Consider the following 18,419-nt stretch of genomic DNA (forward strand, 5'->3'; position numbering starts at 1 on the left):
GTTAGGTGGAAGAAAAACCAGAAAATGCAGAACCACTGCCATCTGTTGGATAGAAAAAAAGTGAGTCTCTCCCCCTGACTCACTTTTTTCTCCTCCTCGCTTTTCCACTCTCTCTAGCTTACGCCCTTTTTCTTTCCTTTCTCTTTTCCTCTCATTTTCTCTTACCCTGCAGAGAGACACTCTGTTTGCTTAATAAACTCCCTTATGTTATTTCCCGTGTCCGGCGTGGTTTTTGTGGGTTTTCTTACACCTATTCAGTGTTCCTTCCAGGCCTATCTCTTCTCAGTTCTCTGCATGTCTTCTCTTCCAACGTTTTTAATATTGTTGTATTCCAACCAAAGAAAAGATGTCAATTACATGTGCTAGTTGGGGTGCGCAGTTGGGGGTCCAGGTCCTTGTGATACCTCCGTTTACAGGTGACAAGTTCCGCTCCTTCTCATGTTGAAGTTTGAACACTAGAGAAACACACCAAGGCAAGCATATTAAGCAGGTTTTATTTAAACATAATAATAAGTCTTCTCCCAGGAGGAAGAAGGGGGCCATGGCTGATGTTCTAAAGTCCCAAGAAGTGAGTGCACCATACATCTTTTATAGGTTAAAGTCTCTTTTGATCTCCAGTTCTCTCTCCCCTTATTTCTCCTTCCTGCCTATGTGACTAGGCCTGGTTTTGCATTAAGTGAGAAGCCATGGGCAGGGGAAGAACCAAGGTGATTCAGGCTAGTAAGGGCCCAGGGCGCATTAATTAGCAGCTCCTTGTTTGCAGTCCTTGATAAAAGCAGGTAAATTTGGTAATGAATGGGCTCCAGAGATCTTTGATATTCTATTCTCCCAGGGCAGTCTCCAACTTCTGTAGGCAGATGTCTTTCATGGCCTTTGTTTCCTTGATTTGACCGGATGGATCACCTATTTCTACACTAACTGCCTCTCCTTAATTCTGGTTTCACTTAGTTACTGACAGTGAGAGTGAAAACATCATTCTGTGGGGTAGAATAGAATGGGCTGAGCAAGAGAAGCTCAAGTCTCCTCAATCTGCAAATTTGTCAAACGTGCTGACTGTGAGGCGTTCCCTTCCCTATACAGATCTGATTGGGCTCACCCCATTTGCTCCCATTGGTTTTCTAGTAACACATATTTAGAATAATGTCCAAAATTATCCTATTGGTTACGTTAAAATGCAAAATTAGAATACTGCTCACTTTGTCCTTGAAAGAATGGACATTTTTTTTAAGCTGTCTGTTTTATCTCAACTCCCTAAGGTTTCCCTCCCAGTGACGGGAATGAAACCCTTAAAGCTGTTCCAAGAATCAGCCCCAAACAGAGAGTAAAAGAGTAATTGGAGCAAGATAGTATTCAGGCAGTTAAGACACCAGAATCTACACCCTGTTGTAAAACATTGTGAAACATGTTGTATGTTATCAGCAAACCCAGACCCCCTTTGAATTTTCCGGGCAGCTTTGTTCCTCTTTTCCCTTTCATGTGTGACCCCTCCCGATGTGTGGTCTCTGCCTTTATTAACCTACAAGATTTTCTGCTAGGGACTCGACTCCTCCACTCCTGACTGAGTCACGAGTTGGGTCCCAGCGCGCTGGAATAAACACCTCGTGTGGTTTGCATCAAGTGACGCCTCCTGCGGTTGATTGGGGTTGCCGTAGATCCATGGGACAGAGTTGGGGTTTCCTTTTTGGGGGCCTTACATCCTCATAGGTCATTTTATAATGCAAACCTGAGTTGGGAATTGCCATGGTGATAAGTTCTTAGTGGCAGGAGTTGTTCACTGCAATGGAACTTCTGGTAAATAAGAATGAGATGACTATCTTCCTGGTTCATCTTCCAGTGGCATTGTGCTGGTAACCTGCCTTGCCATCATGGAGTACCTGAACTCTAACACATACAAGCTAGGAAGCAAAACAAAGTGATTTCCATTGTTACATTTTTCATTTAAAAATGGAACATTCCTCTTACTGTTAGCTCCACCGGCAGCGAATTTACCCCAATGAACACCCCCACTAGTGTTTATTCTATTTTACCAAGCCCTTTGGCCCAAAGGAACAAAGAGAAAAAAGACAGTGGGGGACCCTGGGACACCATCCAATTCTCTGATACCCTTAGATTGGCTGGGTTTTACCCAGACACTGCTGGATTTTACAAAAGCACCATCCCACCTGGGCTGCCCTGGATCCAGCAGGCATTGCCAAGGCCCCACCTCATGATCCCCAAAGTTCCAGCCATTTCCTGGGAAGTGGGGTGTGTATGCGCACTCTGCAGGGGCAGTGGCTGTAGGCAGTGGTGTCGCCAGGGGCGCTGCGGGCATGGGTCCTAATGCCGCAGGGTGGGTGGTGATGGTTCCTTCCGTGAATTCAGCACTGCTTGAGTGGCTGCAGGCTTTCAGTGTTCACCTGGACAGAGAGATATTGTTCGGTTTCAGGGCGAGAGGTTTGCTGTAGGGCAGCTGAACTTGCACCAAAGAACTCTTCCTGAATAGGATCGAGAAGGTACTGTGCACTGCATGCAACCCTTGCTTTCTGTGACCGTTCGCCTTCAGGTCATGCTGGGGTTGAACTTTGTCACTAGCCCCAGACCTCATGGACAAGAACTGAGTGGGGTAGGGCATGCTAAAACCCATGTTTCTGGATGCGCATTGATCCTGATGAATGAAAGCTACACCGGAGCTTTTACAGAGGAGGAACTCTGGAAAACATGGTTTATATTGTGTTGCAGCCATTTCTTATTAGGAGAACATGGGAAAGCACAGGGATGATGATTGTAAGTTCAAGATCCACAATTGACAGATGCTGAAGATGGGATTCAGACCTCGGATCAGCAACTTTCCTTTATCCTCCCATGGATCAGGCATGGGAGGGCCCACTTTCTGGGTATGGAGATGGCCTGTGGGTTACAGAAGGAATCTGCATTTTATAGTTTTGAAGATTTTAGACGTGTGGATTGCACAGTCAGGGACTTAATTTTGCTGGTTAAATTTTAACTTAGGATGGTAGTTGTAAAAAGGTTAAAATTCATTGTTATCTGGGGAAATAGGAGTTCAAATCATGAGGGAAGAGTACTCAAATCTTGCCCATTGCTTTTCTTTCTCTGAGATCCATTGTTTACCAGAGTTTGATAATTTTCTGTGCCTCCATTTAGGACTATTTTTCAGTGGGGAATGGTCAAAGTCCAGAGCACTGCATTCAGTATCCGCCCCTTTCCTTCAGGGCGCATTGTTATTAAGAAAAGATTTACTGGGAGGTTAATGCTTGACTAGTTTCCCCTCCCTTCTACAAGGTGCATGTCTCTTTAATTTTCTTTGGAAGCTATCTTGTAGGAATATTATTTTCCATCACCCTTTGAGGAAATGACAAGTTGGCACTCAGAAAGTAGGAGAAACCTGTTTATTTTATGCTGGCTGTCCCAGAGAAGTTTAGCACTCCAAAACTCTAAGTCCTGATCCTCGGTTTCTCAAAATAATTGTTATTTGATGTCATCTTAGACCCATCCTATCATTGGAGATTTTTCTTCTTTAAAAAAAAAATTTCTATTCTATGTGACTGAAGGTCTTGTGCATTATCTCTAACATAAAGCGTGCTCACAGAAGAGAAAAGAAGAAACAGCTCCACTCACAGACATTTATCACATTTCAGGAGGAATTAATTAGACTCTGAGTGCAGTTATTTATTGGTCAATTCAACTTCCTGAAGAAAGGCTAAGAGAGGGGAGGGGAATTGGCCCCTTCCCCAGGTACTAGACTCTTACCATAAGGTTTTTGTAATTTCATTTTACAACCAGGTCTGGTTTTGCCATCACGCCTTCACTCAAGAAACGTGGAGAAAAAAAAAAAAAACGTGAAGAAAATGTTACCTGCATATTATGGGTGAAAAAAATGAAAGTAGTGAGAAATTAAGCAGTTTCCTGATATCCTTGCAATTTGTATGTATGTTAATGCTTGTTTTTTTGTACCAGTAATTGAACTCAGAGGTGCTTAACAACTAAGCAACATCCCCAGCCCTTTTTTATATTTTACATAGAGACAGGGTCTTGCTGAGTTCCTTAATTCTTCACTAAGTTGCTGAGGCTGGCTTTGAACTTTCCATCCTGCCTTTACCTCAAGCTGCTGGGATTACAAGCTTGTGTCACCATGACTGGCAGCATTGCAATTAATTAGCAGAAAATCAAGGGTGAAACTCAGGGCTTATGTTAGTCATGGGCCTCTTCAGAGTACAATCCTCATCATTTTTTATGTATAGGAAGCTGATCCAAATCAAGAATAAACCCTTTTGAGAAAGGAGATGGATGTAGGAAGTCAAATCTTTCACCTAATTCCTGTAGCTAAAGCACCCTGTGAGATTTGCTTTCAGGTCTTTCAGTGGGTCTTGTCTTTCTTGTTTTCCCCTTTGTCTTGTTTTACTGTGATGGAACTTTTTGCTTAAAATATCTTTTTAGTAAATGTTCAACATTTTTTCTAATTTCCAGAACATAGCAATGATGAACATAATGAAATCAATCCATCTGAGATCCATGGAAAATTTCTTCACTGAAGACAGTATGTATGGTTCTCTTTGGCATTGCCAATTCCCATTGTAAGTGTGATTGCATTATATTTATATTAGAAATAGCATATAGAGAGAGGCTGCCCTCTTCATTGTTGTTAATGAAGTAGAGATAATTTCTAGTCATACCAATTTCCTTTAAGGATCATACCAATTGCTATTATTGAAAGATCTGTACAATCCCCAGCACCACAAAAAAAAAAAAAAAAAAAAAGAAAGATATGTATTTCAGTATTTCTCCATGGTTCCATGGTGAAGCACAATCTTTAAACAATTCCAAACTGTTGTAGAATAATATTCATATAAAGTACAATAGAAATGAACACATACAAAAATGAGATGAAAACATCCAAGATACACACAATGCAAATTATATGTTGGTTTGTGTGGCATTCATTATAAGATGCTGTGCCTGATTCTAAAGGTTGAGTCTGAATATCTGTGCTGAGCTTTCTATGACCCAGGCATAGTCTATAGCAACCACACCTACTGTCAACATGTACAAGGACATCCCCCCAGAATGTGGAGACCCTCCCATAGGATGTCTGGCCGGACCTTAGCAGAGCAGTTGTTCCCCTCAAGGGAACTGCCTGAGTGGTTTTTGATGGTAAATTAATAGCTCTTCCCTAACACTTAAAATTCCAATGAGTTTTTATTTGTATTTAGGTTATCTATCAATATTTGCCCTGTGGTGAATTAAAACGGAGAATTTAAAAAACACTACATTCACATAAAATATTGTGAAACATAAAATATTACATGTTTACATACATAAAAGTGGCATTGTTGTAAAGATCTGCAAATCTTCAAATTAGAATACAGCTGTATTCTTCTCTTTCTATATTTTATTTTCACCTTTTATTATGTAACCTTTAGGAAATTCTACTACATACTCTTAGGAGAACCTGAATGAAAAGACAAATAATATTTTGCTATTAAAATAAAATAGTTTTGAATTTGTGGTACCCTAGAAGAAACTCTGGTCTTCCAGGATCTACCTTGACAACACTGCTCTATATTATTACATTTTAACATGCCCTATTGTCCACAGTGACTTGTTTGTATATAAATATCTTTTGTTATTTTGAAATTTTTTTGTTCTTGTGGTTATCTTCCTACTCAAGTCTTAATTTCTGGGCCCCATTTTTTCTAAATTTAAGCTTATAATATATGACTTATTTGGCTTTTCCATATACTCTACTGAGGTATAATTGATTTATAAAAACTAGTATGCATTTAGGTTGTACCCTAAGGAATCTTCAGCACTTCCAGGATAATAAATGTATCCATTTCCCCCAGAAGTTCCTTGCTTCCTCTTTATTACCTCCTTGTTTGCAAGAAATTGCTGTTGTGCCTTTTCTCACTATAAAATTTTAATACATTATATAATCATATATTTTTCATGTTCTTGTCTATCTTCTAGTAGAATTTTGACTTTCACATCTTCTGTGTATTGTTTTCTTTTTTTAGTACCGATTACTTCTTTGTGTATATTTAATTTGTTTATCCATTCACTTACTCACCTTTGCTGTACATGCAGAATATACATGCAGAACTGTATTTGAATTACTCTTGGTTGATGCCTACGAGTGGAATATGTTGACCTTGATGTAGGTGCACACTTTAAGAATCTGCCAAACTCTTTCCAAAGAAATAACCACATTACATTCCCAACAGCATGTCGAAAGTTACAACTGTTCCACGTTTTCATTAGTACATATTCATGGTCAATCCTTTCATTTATTGTTAATATCTTTTTCTTGTACTGGGAATTGAGCTCAGGGTCTTAAACACACTAGATAAATTTTGTACCTCTGAGGTGCATCCAGTTTTCCTTTTCTTTAGTACTTTGCAATTTACATAAGATGTCAGCCAAAACTCAGGTCGTGATGATTCTTATCTCTTGTTTTAGAAGGTTTTATATTTCAACACTTACATTTAGATCTATGATCATTCACACTTAATTGCTCATAGTGTGTGATGTGAGGCAGAGTTTGAAATTATTATTTATTTATTTTACATATGGTCACAAAGTTTTTCCTACACCTTTTGTGAAAAAGATTCTCCACTGACTTGGCATGTTTGTCAAAGCTTGCTTGACCACTTAGGTGTGAATTGGCTTGTGTCCTCTGCTATCTTCACTTGATCTCATTTTCCTTACACTCATTGATGTTTGCTGAGCTTCACAATAAGCTTGCTGTTCCTCCAACTTCTTTCTTCTAGTTTGACTCTTCTATACTCTTCACTCTTTTACTCCATTTTAGATTCAGCTTCTCCACAAGACTTGCTGGGGTTATGTTTACAGATACAATAAATTAATAACTCAGTGTAAGGAATAATGGAGATTTAAAAAAATATTGAATCTTTTCATATATGACCATGACATGTCACTCTATTTATATCATTTGAATTTATATTAGCATTTTTTTATGTGCCTAGTTTTCCAGGTATATGTCTTGAATAAAATTTTAATAACTTAGTTTTATTATTTTTAATGTATATTGTGCTTGGGATCCAACCCATTAACTCATATATGCTAAGGAAGCACTCCAAAACCCAGCCGTTGAGTAATATTAGTAAAAAATTTTTTGATTTCTTTTTTTTGGGGGGCATGGAATAGGATAGAAAGATAGCAAGCAAGCAGTATATTTTTTTATAAGAGCAAAGGTGATAAATAAAGTAACAGATTCCTCTGAAGAGAAGGGGCCCCACAGCCAGAGCCTGGACTCCTATATGAAAGTACTGACTTGGTCTTTTCAAAAGTTTTGGGCCCTCCTCCTTTTTCTATCTGCTCTGACTCCAGGCTCTTGCTTATTTAGTGTTTCTTGCTATTCCCATGCCCACATATCTGTTTTAGTCTTTCTGTTGGGTCTCTGCTCATGTCCATGGGCACATTTGTTAGCTAGATATTTGGCCTTATTTACAGACACTCTGTTCTCTCACTGTCTGCCATGCCTTTGGCTTCCTCCTTTGCCATCCTGCTCTTATTGCCCACACCATTCTAAATCTCCCTCAGGTTTTTATATTAATGTTTCTTTGATGGGTTGTGAAACTTATTCATAAGTACTCACACTTTTTGATATCTGTTGTAAATGGTGGTATATTAAAGTTCAATTTCTTCTGAGTGCAAAGAGCCATGTCTGCATTCCCAGCTACTCAGGAGGATAATGACATAAGTAAAAGTCAGTCTGAAAAATTTAAAATAAATTAAAGGTGACTGGGTTTGTGATTTGATCCTCAGAACAACCAACAATATCATTTTTGTATTTGTTGTTAAAATATAGAAGTGCAATTGATTTAAAATAATTTTTGCAGTGACATTAATTTTCAATTTTTTATAACTTGTTTCTGCAGAATTTGTCTATTTAATTGTTTTAATCTTTAATCAGTAAAAATATCTAATTATTAAAGAATATTTTGGAAATACAAATAAAATGGAAGAATAAAGTTATAATGTTATAATTTTTATTTTGAAAATATATTTTTCATGGACTTAAAACTCCAATATTTTTAATCATTTGATAACCATATTATTTGTTTTTTAAAAATATTTTATTTTGGAGCAGGTGAAAATTCATGTGCAGTTATAAGAAATAAATCAGAAATGTATACTTCACTTCATTTCTCCTAATGGTAAACCATCTTGCATAACTAGTGTACTGGCACAATTAGTAAGTTGGACTCAGTGTGCTCCAGTTTAAACCTAGTCAGATTCACCAGGGCTACATGTACTGGCAGTGTGCATGCTTCTGTAGCTATTTCATATATGACTCTTCAAATGCAGATGATCATTCAAGATTCAGATTATATCATAAGCATCCCTTGCAAAGACTTTTGTGTAAATTGGTATTATTTCCTCCTTAAATTATTTGTAAAATCTGTACACAGTGATGCATGCTTGTAATGCCAGGTATTCAACAATGTGTGTTAATGAATTTCACATTGTGTAAATTTTGTGGATTGGCTCATTTTGCCCAGCAGCATTCTCCAAGCAGGTTGCTGTGTTTGTCAGTAGGTTCTTCCATGTTATTTCTCAGTTATATTCTGTGGCAAGAACAAGCAGCCCTTCATTTGTCACCATCAAATTTGTGAGAATATTTTCAGTTTGCTGGGTGATTATAAATCTAGTTGTGGCATATTTATATCAGGATATTTGTGGAACTGTTTCCATTTTCGTGGGATGGATGCCAACGTGAGCCACTGCTGGGACCCATGCATAGTTAAGAGAGTGTCAAAGTACTTTTAAATGTGTTGTCTAATTTTACATTCCCACCAACAATATGTAAAGAGAGTCAGTTTCTCTGCCTTTTTACCAGAATTTGTTTTTATTTTATTCTGATGGATATGGGTTAGTTTCTCACTGAGGTTTTATTTCTATGTTTGAAGAGGCTAATGAAAAATTTTCATGTCTTTACTTTTCCTCTTCATTTATTGAATGATTACAGTTGATATTCCTCTAGATCTTGTATTCCATGGTCACATTAAAGTGATTTATTCTTGTAGGAGCTTTTTAGTATAATATTATACAAAGACAATTGCGTTGATGCTGACCATAGCTTTCTTTTCCTTCAGAAAAGAGGAAACATGATAAAACTTCCAGAACTTCCTTTTATTTTCAGTGTGATGAGTTTTCATTGTGAGAGGTATCAAATTGTGTCCAGTGCTTTGTTTTGCATCTACTAGAAAATTATTGACTTTAAAAGACTGATCCATTTTTACATTCCTAGGAAAATTCTCACTTGGTCATGATGTATTATACATATTTTACATTGCCAAGATCAATTTGTTAAAATTTTTAGAGGTTATGCACATGTCTTCTTGAGGTATGTTGGTCTATAGCTAATAAAACCGGCACATTGATGCACATCTGTTATCTCAGGTACCCTGGAGGCTAAGAACAGGATGTTTGCAAGTTCAAGACCAAACTCAGCAATTTAGTGAGAACTTCTCTGAAATTAAAAACTGCTAGGGATGAGGCTAAATGGTACAGCACATACCTACCATGTGTCATGCACTGGGTTTAATTTGCACTCCAATAAAAAATAGTTTGTTAACTTCACTAGTAAACCCACATGAGCCTAGACTTAATGGAAGTATTTTAGTCAATTCAAATTCTTGAATAGAATTTGCTCTGCTGGGAGCATATAAAGGTGTATTTTTTCACTCATATTCCACCTCCTCATGGCCTCTGTCTTTGCCCAGGTAGTTCCCCAAGTGTGTGTCTACAAAGTCATCATAACATTTACAGGTGGTATAATATTTATTTTCATGCATTAAGAGGCAGTACACGCATCATAGGCCTGGCATGGTCGCACACAACTGTGATCCCAGTCACTCACAAGGTGCAAGCAGGAGCACCACAAATCTGAGGCCAGTCTATTTAACATAGTGACACATGTATCATAATAAAACATTCTGAGGAGCAGCTCAGTGGCACAGCACTTGCCTAGCATGTGTGAAATCTGGGTTCAACTCCTCTCACTTAAAAAGAAAAAAAGATTGTGGAAGCTCTAGACTTGAGTTTTCTACTGGTAATGCCTATTTTAAAAGGAAACTGAAAAGGAATATGTTGCAAACTATCAGGGTTTAAAAAATCATTTAAAAAGGCAATAGTTGTGATCAAATTTTAAATTACCAAAACAAAACTTTAAATATGTACAAAAGTCTGGCAAGTAATATAATGAGCTCCCGTACATTTACTCTTCAGATTAAAGAGTTACACTCCATGATCAATGTTGTTTCAATTAGACTTTTATTCTTTATCCATTTGTATCCTAAAAATAAACAGTATTTAAATTGAATAGGCAGTACCAGTACTTCATTGAGAATGTAGGGCTTCCTGAACTTTGGATACTCTTGCCTCAGTCTCCCTGGGGCTGGGGTGAGAGTCATGGTCTGAAGGAGGAGCTTCAGGAGAAGGTTGTCTCAAGTTTAAGTCCTGCTGGGTCAGGTGCCTGGTGAGGGGCTGCAGGCCACCCTGTCTGCATCCCTTGCTACCCATGTTGGGCCTCTTACCTAGTGGTAAAGCCTGGTGAGTGCAGACAGGCTCTGCAGCCTGCCAAGGGGAGTGTTTTACCCATGAGGTCCTCTGCCTGTGCATGCCCCGGACAATCCATGAAGAAAACCTCTTGAGCTAGAGCTCGATTGCCAAGGCAAGTAGTGGCTTTATCTTTACTAAAGTTTATTTAATATAATTTGAAATGGTACATAAAGTGATTTGAAGAGGCCTTCATGTTTGACAAAGATGTGACCTCTAAGTCAGGATGAGGGGCTGAGAATTTTTTTAAAAGCCATCATTTAGCAGGTGGCACAGACCTGTAGTTCTTGAGCCCAGGAAGGATGAGGCAGGAGGATGAAAGTTTGAGGGTAGCCTCTGAAGCTTCAAGAATTTGTTTCAAAATAAAATAAGAATAGTGCTGTCACTCAGCAGTAAAGATCCCTGAGTTCAATTTTCAGTACAAATTACTTAGCTAAACAAATTAAAGATAAATCCAGGAAAGAATCTTTTGGAGATGAATTGGTGGCAGTTCTGCCAAACAGGATGCTGAACCCACAGGTGGGTACAGGGTTCCAGTGGGCCCAGGAGGGCCTCAGAGGCCTATGACAGTAGAGGCAGGGAGTCCAGACCTTGGACAGGCCTTGTGGAATCAGGCCTGCTTGAGAAGCCTCACAAGAATCTAGCAATGCAAAGGGATTCTCAGGCTGGAGGGCAGAGGCTGCCTGAATCCCTGGATGCTACCTAAAGACCAGACACTTAAGTGACTCCAGAATGTGGTCTCCCACTAGGGGTGTCCCTGGGCACCAGAGGGTCAGGAGTAAATGAGATTGGGACAGGAGGAATCATTAAGTGACCAAGTAGTTTTTCATGACTGAAGACCTGGAGGTCAGGAAGACATCCCTGGGAGCCAGAGGGACAAGCACAGAAGAACAGAGCTGTTCATCAGGTCTACAGGAAGAGCACTGGAGAGTGATAAGGTGTGGGTAGCCTCTGGAACTTGGAGATGTAGAAGAAAAGGTTAAAAGCAGGCTGTCCAAAACCCAGCTCCAGATGGATCCACAAAAAGATTTCTAAGAAGAAAACAGAACTGCAGGCATTTTTATTCTCTGTGTTTAGCAGACAGCAAGAGGTGTGCATTTGGGACTGATTTTTCAGCAAATTCTCTGTCCATCAGAAAGGCAACCCCCCCCCCCCACTGCTTCCTCTCCTGGGCCCCAGAAAGGGAAGTAAAAGAAGAAGTGTGTATGGTCCATTATGGCTACTGGGGCTCAAAGGCAGTGCACTGTGTTTTGGGTGTGGTTGGCATGCATAGCAGGGTCCACTGTGAATGAAGACTTGTTCTACAGGGTGGCAGCAGGTGGAGGTGGGACATCTTCAGAGCTTGACCTAGTGGCTAGCCACTAGGTCAGTGCAGCCACCCCAGGAAGCGGTACTCTGGAACTCTGTGTGGTGCTGGTGGGCTTCTGGCTGCTGTGTCCAAAATGCCTGAGGACAATGTAGAGGAGACAAGGATTATTTGTTTTTGGTTTTTAGATGTTCAGTCCATAGTTAGTCAATGCCATTGCTCTGGGTCCAAATTTAGAACATTGTAGCAGAATTACAGGGTCCAAGAAAGCTCCTCAGCTCACCAGAGAGGAGGTCAGGAGAGGGGCAGGTGAAGGGGAGGAGCTGAAATCCACAAAGTCTTGGCTCCTGTGACCTACTCCCTCCAACCATACCCCTACTTACAGTGATTGCCTAACTTTTCATCCATTTATTAATTCATCAAATGGATTAGTTCCTTGAGTAGGTCTGAGCTCCCGTGACCTCATCAGTTCAACTCTGAAGTTCCTGCACAATCCCACATGTGAGCTTGGTGGACAAATCAGGTCCATAGATACTACAGGCCCCTGGGCCAGATCCCCTCATCCAGGCAGTATTGAGGGTGCATTCAATATCTCTTCTCCTCTGCACACCTGGTGTCTGGTCCCTCCACTGTGCCTCACATGTGGTTGGGGCAGGGAGCTAACTGGACATGAGTATGAGGCATGCAGGAAGTTTCCATGCTCCTTACCTAGTACCTCTCAAAGGCCCTCCTGATAACATTGCATTGAGGTTGAGGCATCAACATGAATTTGGAGCATTGCACATTCAGACTGTAAGAGGGCAGGGGAGGGGTTCAACCACAGTGGCCCCACCTCAATCCTGGTTCAACTGGGTTGTGCTGCCAAGTCTGTCTGGGCAAAGGGGTATCAAATCCTTTGATCCAGTTGGAGACCAGTCCCTGACAGCACACACAAAGATAGAAAGCACCCAGAAAACCACTTCATGTGTGGGAACTCACACAAGTAATTTTATTAAGCAGACAACCAGAGTGTCTGTCCTGAAGTGAGTAAGAGAGAGAGAGAGAGAGAGAGAGAGAGAGAGAGAGAGAGAGAGAGAGAGAGAGAGAATGGCTGGGAGGTATTCCAAATTAGTGGAATTTAGTGGGATAATTTCAATCTGAACAAAGACTGATGAGAAAGTGTGTGGACTAATGATCTAGGTTGTAAAATGGTTTGTTGGGGGGGGCAGAATAGTGGCACCAGCCACATGGGAGGGAGAGATGGCTGCAGTCTTGTTAACCCATTGTCCCTTCATAACCACACCTGAACCTCTGTACTTGGACACCCTGCTTCAGGAGGTCACTTGTGCCCTGTTGAGGTCCAGAGGAAAGTGTACCCAGAAGCCCATTTGTTGAAGTTGGTCCCCAGTTTGTGGCACTGTTGTTACAGGTAGAACACTTAGGAGGCAGGACCTGGTAGATGAAGGACCTGGCCCTGCCACTCTTTGCATATCAGCTTCCATGAGGGGCACAGGCCTCCTCTGCCACACTCTTCTGCCATGTTGTACTGTGCTGCCACAGGCCAGAGCAGCAGCATCAGGTAACCATGAGGTAAAATCTCTGAAGCCTTTTCTCCGGGTGAGTTGTTCACCTCAGGTGTTTTGTCACAGCAACAGAAACCAAACTCTCACGACTTTAACCTGCAATTGGCTGAACCCTAGATAGTACATTAATGACCTTAGCTCACAGGAAAATCCAGGGGCCAGAATGAGAGAACTTGGAGGTCTTCTGCTGCAGGTCTTGATGCAGGAGCCTCAACAGTGTGTGTGCTCTGAGGGGTGCTGGGCGCAGGATGGGGAGCCAGATTCCAAGGCAGTCTTCTAGCAGATGGCTGTGAGTCTTTCTTGTCCTGGTTTAATTCTCATTTAAGGCTAAAACTCTTCTTTTCCTTCTTTTTGTGGAAAGTGTTTCTGGGCTTGCATGAGATTTTGCTTTAAATCTATTTCCTAGGAGAGCTCTTTACTGTCAGTCTTGAGTAGGGCTTGGAAGGGGGCTAGCTGACTCCCCACCTCCCAGACTATTTCAGACTCTTCCTCCTGCCTGATCTTGTGCCTCAGGTCTCCACCTGCCAGACTTCTTCAGAATCCTACACACCTACCTGACCCTCATGCACCCCATCCCCACATCCCAGACCTGCTTTTTCTTTCCCTGTGCCCACCTTCAGCTGAGACTGGAGCCCTGCCATTGAAATTCACCCATGTCTGGGTGCTTCTCCCCAAGCACTACCTGCATCCTCCTGGAGACCCCAAAGTCCTGGGGCTGTGACTCACTGTGGAAGGAAAGGGAAAGAAAGGAAGTGGCAGCCTAGAGTGCCTGGGATATTCCTAGGTTTCCTGCCAATCTTGACTGAGCTAGATATTTTTTCCAGAAACCTCTTCCTTATTCCCACAGAATTTGCCATGCCTTTTCCTTAGAAGTCTCTCCCTGCAAACTGGGTCAGGGCCTCCCATGAAAAGGGAGGGAGGGTGCTGCCAGGGCCTCTGATCTCCTGGGTCTGGGGGCAGCACTCCCCATGCACCCTGCCTGGCTTGGAAATACAGAAAAGATCCAGAGGCTCCCAGCCTCCCCTCCCTTTCACCACCCACCCTGGGCATTTGGCTAGATACAGGAAGAACCCCTGCTTTTCCCTTCCCTTCTAGGCCTGGTCTCCAGGTCTAGGGTGGAAGGGGAGGCAGTAAGAAACTAGGGTGGGTGAGGCTCAGAGACTTCAGAGCCCAAAAGAACAATCCTGGATTGGAGGGTGGCCAGGGATGCAAACTGCACCACCAGGTTGCAGACCCCCAGGACCCTTTATGCCAACGTGGGCATCAACATGCTTGCTCACTGGTCATGGGCACCCTCACATACTCTGTCCTCATGCACACTGTGTATGCACACCCCAAATACACTCCCAAACACACAAACTCTCCATTTGCACACTCAACATACACACCCTTCATGGACACTCACTCTTCATGCACTATCCATATGGACACTCCATCCTCGTACTCACTCATGCACACCCCACATGAACATTTTTTCATCTATAGTCCACAGACACACTCACTCATCTTGTACAACACATATGAACACTTACTCCTCACACACACTCCACATGGACTCTCACTCCATATGCACACTCCACTTGGACACACAACTCCTCAGCACTCTCTGCATACACAAGCACTCCTCAGGCACACTCCACATGCACACACACTCATGCACACACCAAATGCATACTCATTCCTCATGCACACTCACTCCTCATGCAACTTTCATATGCACAATCACTCCTCATGGAAACTCCACATGCACAGTCACTCCTAATGCAAAATTCACGTGCAACTCCTTATACACATTCCATATGCACTCATGCCTCATGAACACTGCACATGCACACTCACTGCACATGTGCATGCCACATGGACACTCAACTCCTCAGCACTCTCTGCATACACACTCAATCCTCATACACACTCCGCATGGCCACCCACTCCTCACACACTTTCCATATTTGCACTAATGCATTAATGCACTCTCCACATACACACACACTCCTCATGCACCCCACATGCGTATATACCCACTCCACAAGTGCACACACCATCTGCACAGAGTCACCACAATAGTTATGCACACAGCATACCCATGTTTCCTTATCATCTATGTGCTTGGAAAGCTCCAGGTCAAGTGTGACTCACTGCTGGGCCCAGAAGTAAGCTAGTCCTCCTCCTGCCCTACAGAATGGGGCTTTGTGTGAACTAAGCAACACTGGTGCCTTGTACACAGGTACAAATGTTACAGATGCTGGAATCCAGAGAGAATGGAGTTTATTTCAATTCAAGTCTACCCACATTCCTGATTAGGTGCCTGAATATCTGGTGGCCTGAGACCCTTCAGATGAGTGTGCCAGAGCATACTGTGTGTCCTGTGGGTAGGGGGATCCAAGACTCTGGGAGTATTTGGGGAGAATTTTGGATTTCTGGATGCCAGAGCAGGGGTAGCAGTGCAGGCCCAGTGCTGCTGGACAGGGACCAAGGCATGTAGGCCCCTCAGATGGAACCACAGCCAGACCATAGCCTCTCTCACCCTTGAGGGGTCATGGAGGAGTGACCCTGCTGAGCTTCTGACACAGTCCCATGATGAGGCTTCTTGCCCCTAACAGGCCTGCTGGACACCTGGCTCACTCATCAAACCAGGAGTACAGCAGGGACACCATCAGGAAAGTCAGACCTCCTCATGGCTGCTTGGGCTGCACAGGGTGATGACTCCTGAAGGCTCCTGACTGGCAAGCAACCCATCCTCAAGTCAACAAAAACAACAAAACCTACATGTGCTACCATTTTGAGGACACCCTCATTTTCTCTAACAATTCTAAATTAACCAATTTGTCAGATATCCTCCTATGTTTGAATCTGAGCCATGAGACATAGCAAAATAATATATATGTGAAGTCTGTGAAGGTACAGTCAGATCCCAGTCATGCTGTGACCACCTGAAACAAACTAAGTCCACTTGGTCACAAGTCTCTACTTTAGAATTCTATGTGGTCTTGTAGAAGTCTTCAGTGCCCAGTCTGAGAGTGAATTTTTTTTCTTTCTCTGTTTTAAGAGAGGGAGCTTATTTAGGAAAGCAAATTCCCATTTAAGAGTGCAGCTAAGTTAACTTGCTGCCTAGGGATCAGTCCCCTAAGTAACTTGAATAACCAGAGCTTACAGTGAGAGAGTAGAGGGCATGAAGGCCAAAAGCCTTCTTTCAGACAAAGAGATGTATCATTTAAGTGTGCAAAACCAAAAAGTTAATGTACCAGTCAAACCCCCTACACACATAAGCACAAAAAGAGAAACAGAGGCAGCATGGACATCCACTCTGAAGTTGATCTGAAGTTCAGAGCAGTCAGCTCAGGTGTGTTCTTGGCATCTGTGGTTTTTGGCCAGGGCTGGTCTGATGAGGGGGCCAAGGTCTCAGCTATAGCAGAGATTGGGGCAGTGAGTGCTCTGCTGTGTGAGTTCCTTCATAGCCTGGCACATGACTCAGGAAGGACAGCAGGGGTGTAGGTGGCTCCAGGATCAGGGCCACCACACTGTAGGCACTGCCAGAAACAGGCTATGTGCTTTTGTAATGGAATTCTGTTGTCACCATATGGAGTTTCCAGGAGGGAGAGGGTACTTAACTCAGCCCTGTAGGTTCCTGACATGCTTTAGAGAGGAATATCAGGACCTGTTAGCAGAGACACAGGCAGAGATTTATTCAGAAAGGCAAGGCACAGTGCAGAATCCATTCCTGGCATGAGGCACATTTTGGGCTTGTTAACTCTCCATGAAAAAATTCTGTAGATGGTGAAGATGAGGAGCAGGCATGGTGGGTCAGCCTGGTGGCTCTATTCCAGGGTTAATGTGGCAAACTGTGAGGTGGCATCTGATTTCCCCACAGGACCTGGGGTTGATGCTGCCTAGTGGATTGGAAGCTCCTGGACTGTACCTACATCTGGGATTTTGGACAGTCTCTCTCCAGACTTATTTTATTCTGTCTGCAAACACTTTCCATAAATTAACCTGGTTGGCTTGCCTCTCTCCTTTCTACCTGCCACAGTCACAAACACCCAATTGCTCTTTCAGAAAAGCAGTTCAAAAATGATCTCCCTGGAATTGAAATGGAGGACACAAATGGGCTCAAAGAGAGAACCAAGGTCAAATAACAGGGTGGAGGGGCCAGTGTGCTCACTGGGAAGGATTTACTAGGGTTACTGTTTGGAACCAGAATCATAAAAGTCATCTTTCCATCTTATCAGGAGTAGTGATAAAGTCAACACTGAATCTGAAGGACAGAAAGTCAGGACACAAGACTGAGCTTTGCAGCTGCAGGGACCATCTTTACCTGCAGCCCTGGACTAGGCCCTGGGAGCTGTATTCAGTGACTTCAGCAGAGGACCCTAGTCCTGCCAGCCTGGTCAAATTCTGTCTTGGGCCCAGGTCAGAGACCTACTCCTCGATTCACCACAGGTTGGACTCTGTGGCTGGCCTGCATCAGGAAAAAGAGGAAAACAACATGAAATGGGAAAACAAATTGGACAGCAGCTTGGTCTTCCTGGGAATACAGCAAATCTGTCCCCAACCTCATAGAGGGGCATTTAAGTTGGAGGCTGTTGTCTGATGGAGTAAAGTGTAGCTGGAGATGCAGTCCCCTGAGTTCTGTGGCACCCTCCTGGCCTCAGGGTCAGGGCTCCCATCCCTGGCATGTAGGCTTTGCCTGTGGGAAGCCCTGGCAGAGACAACAAGGAGCAGGTCAGTGGGACAATGGTTAGGACTGCAGAAATCTATTGAAGGCTTCTTGAAAATTCCCAGTTTTAAAGGAGTTGAGAAAAAAATGTGTTCAAGGACACAGCCCTTGTTAGATGTTACCTGAACATTCAGCAGTCTGTGGGCAAGGACCCCAGTTGTTCAGGCCTCTCTCTGACTTGCCAGGTGAAAAGCAGGAGAGCTCTCAGCATAGCAGGCAATGGAACCCTCCCACCAGAGCCCTGGGCTCCTCCTTGCAG

The 18,419-nt window shown here is 42.7% G+C and overlaps 1 long non-coding RNA gene across 1 annotated transcript in view; it reads left to right on the forward strand.

Annotated features, from left to right (window-relative positions):
* Window positions 1-4,533: 4,533 nt before the first annotated feature.
* LOC306652777 overlaps window positions 4,534-18,419 on the forward strand; it is a 97,150-nt gene continuing 83,264 nt past the window's right edge. Inside the window, exon 1 of the long non-coding RNA XR_013761530.1 lies at window positions 4,534-4,571. This is a non-coding gene — a long non-coding RNA (uncharacterized lncRNA). The remainder of the gene's footprint in view (window positions 4,572-18,419) is intronic.

The sequence above is a fragment of the Sciurus vulgaris genome (assembly GCF_902686455.1).
Source record: "Sciurus vulgaris genome assembly, contig: HiC_scaffold_579_arrow_ctg1, whole genome shotgun sequence".
Taxonomy (NCBI): Eukaryota; Metazoa; Chordata; class Mammalia; order Rodentia; family Sciuridae; genus Sciurus; species Sciurus vulgaris.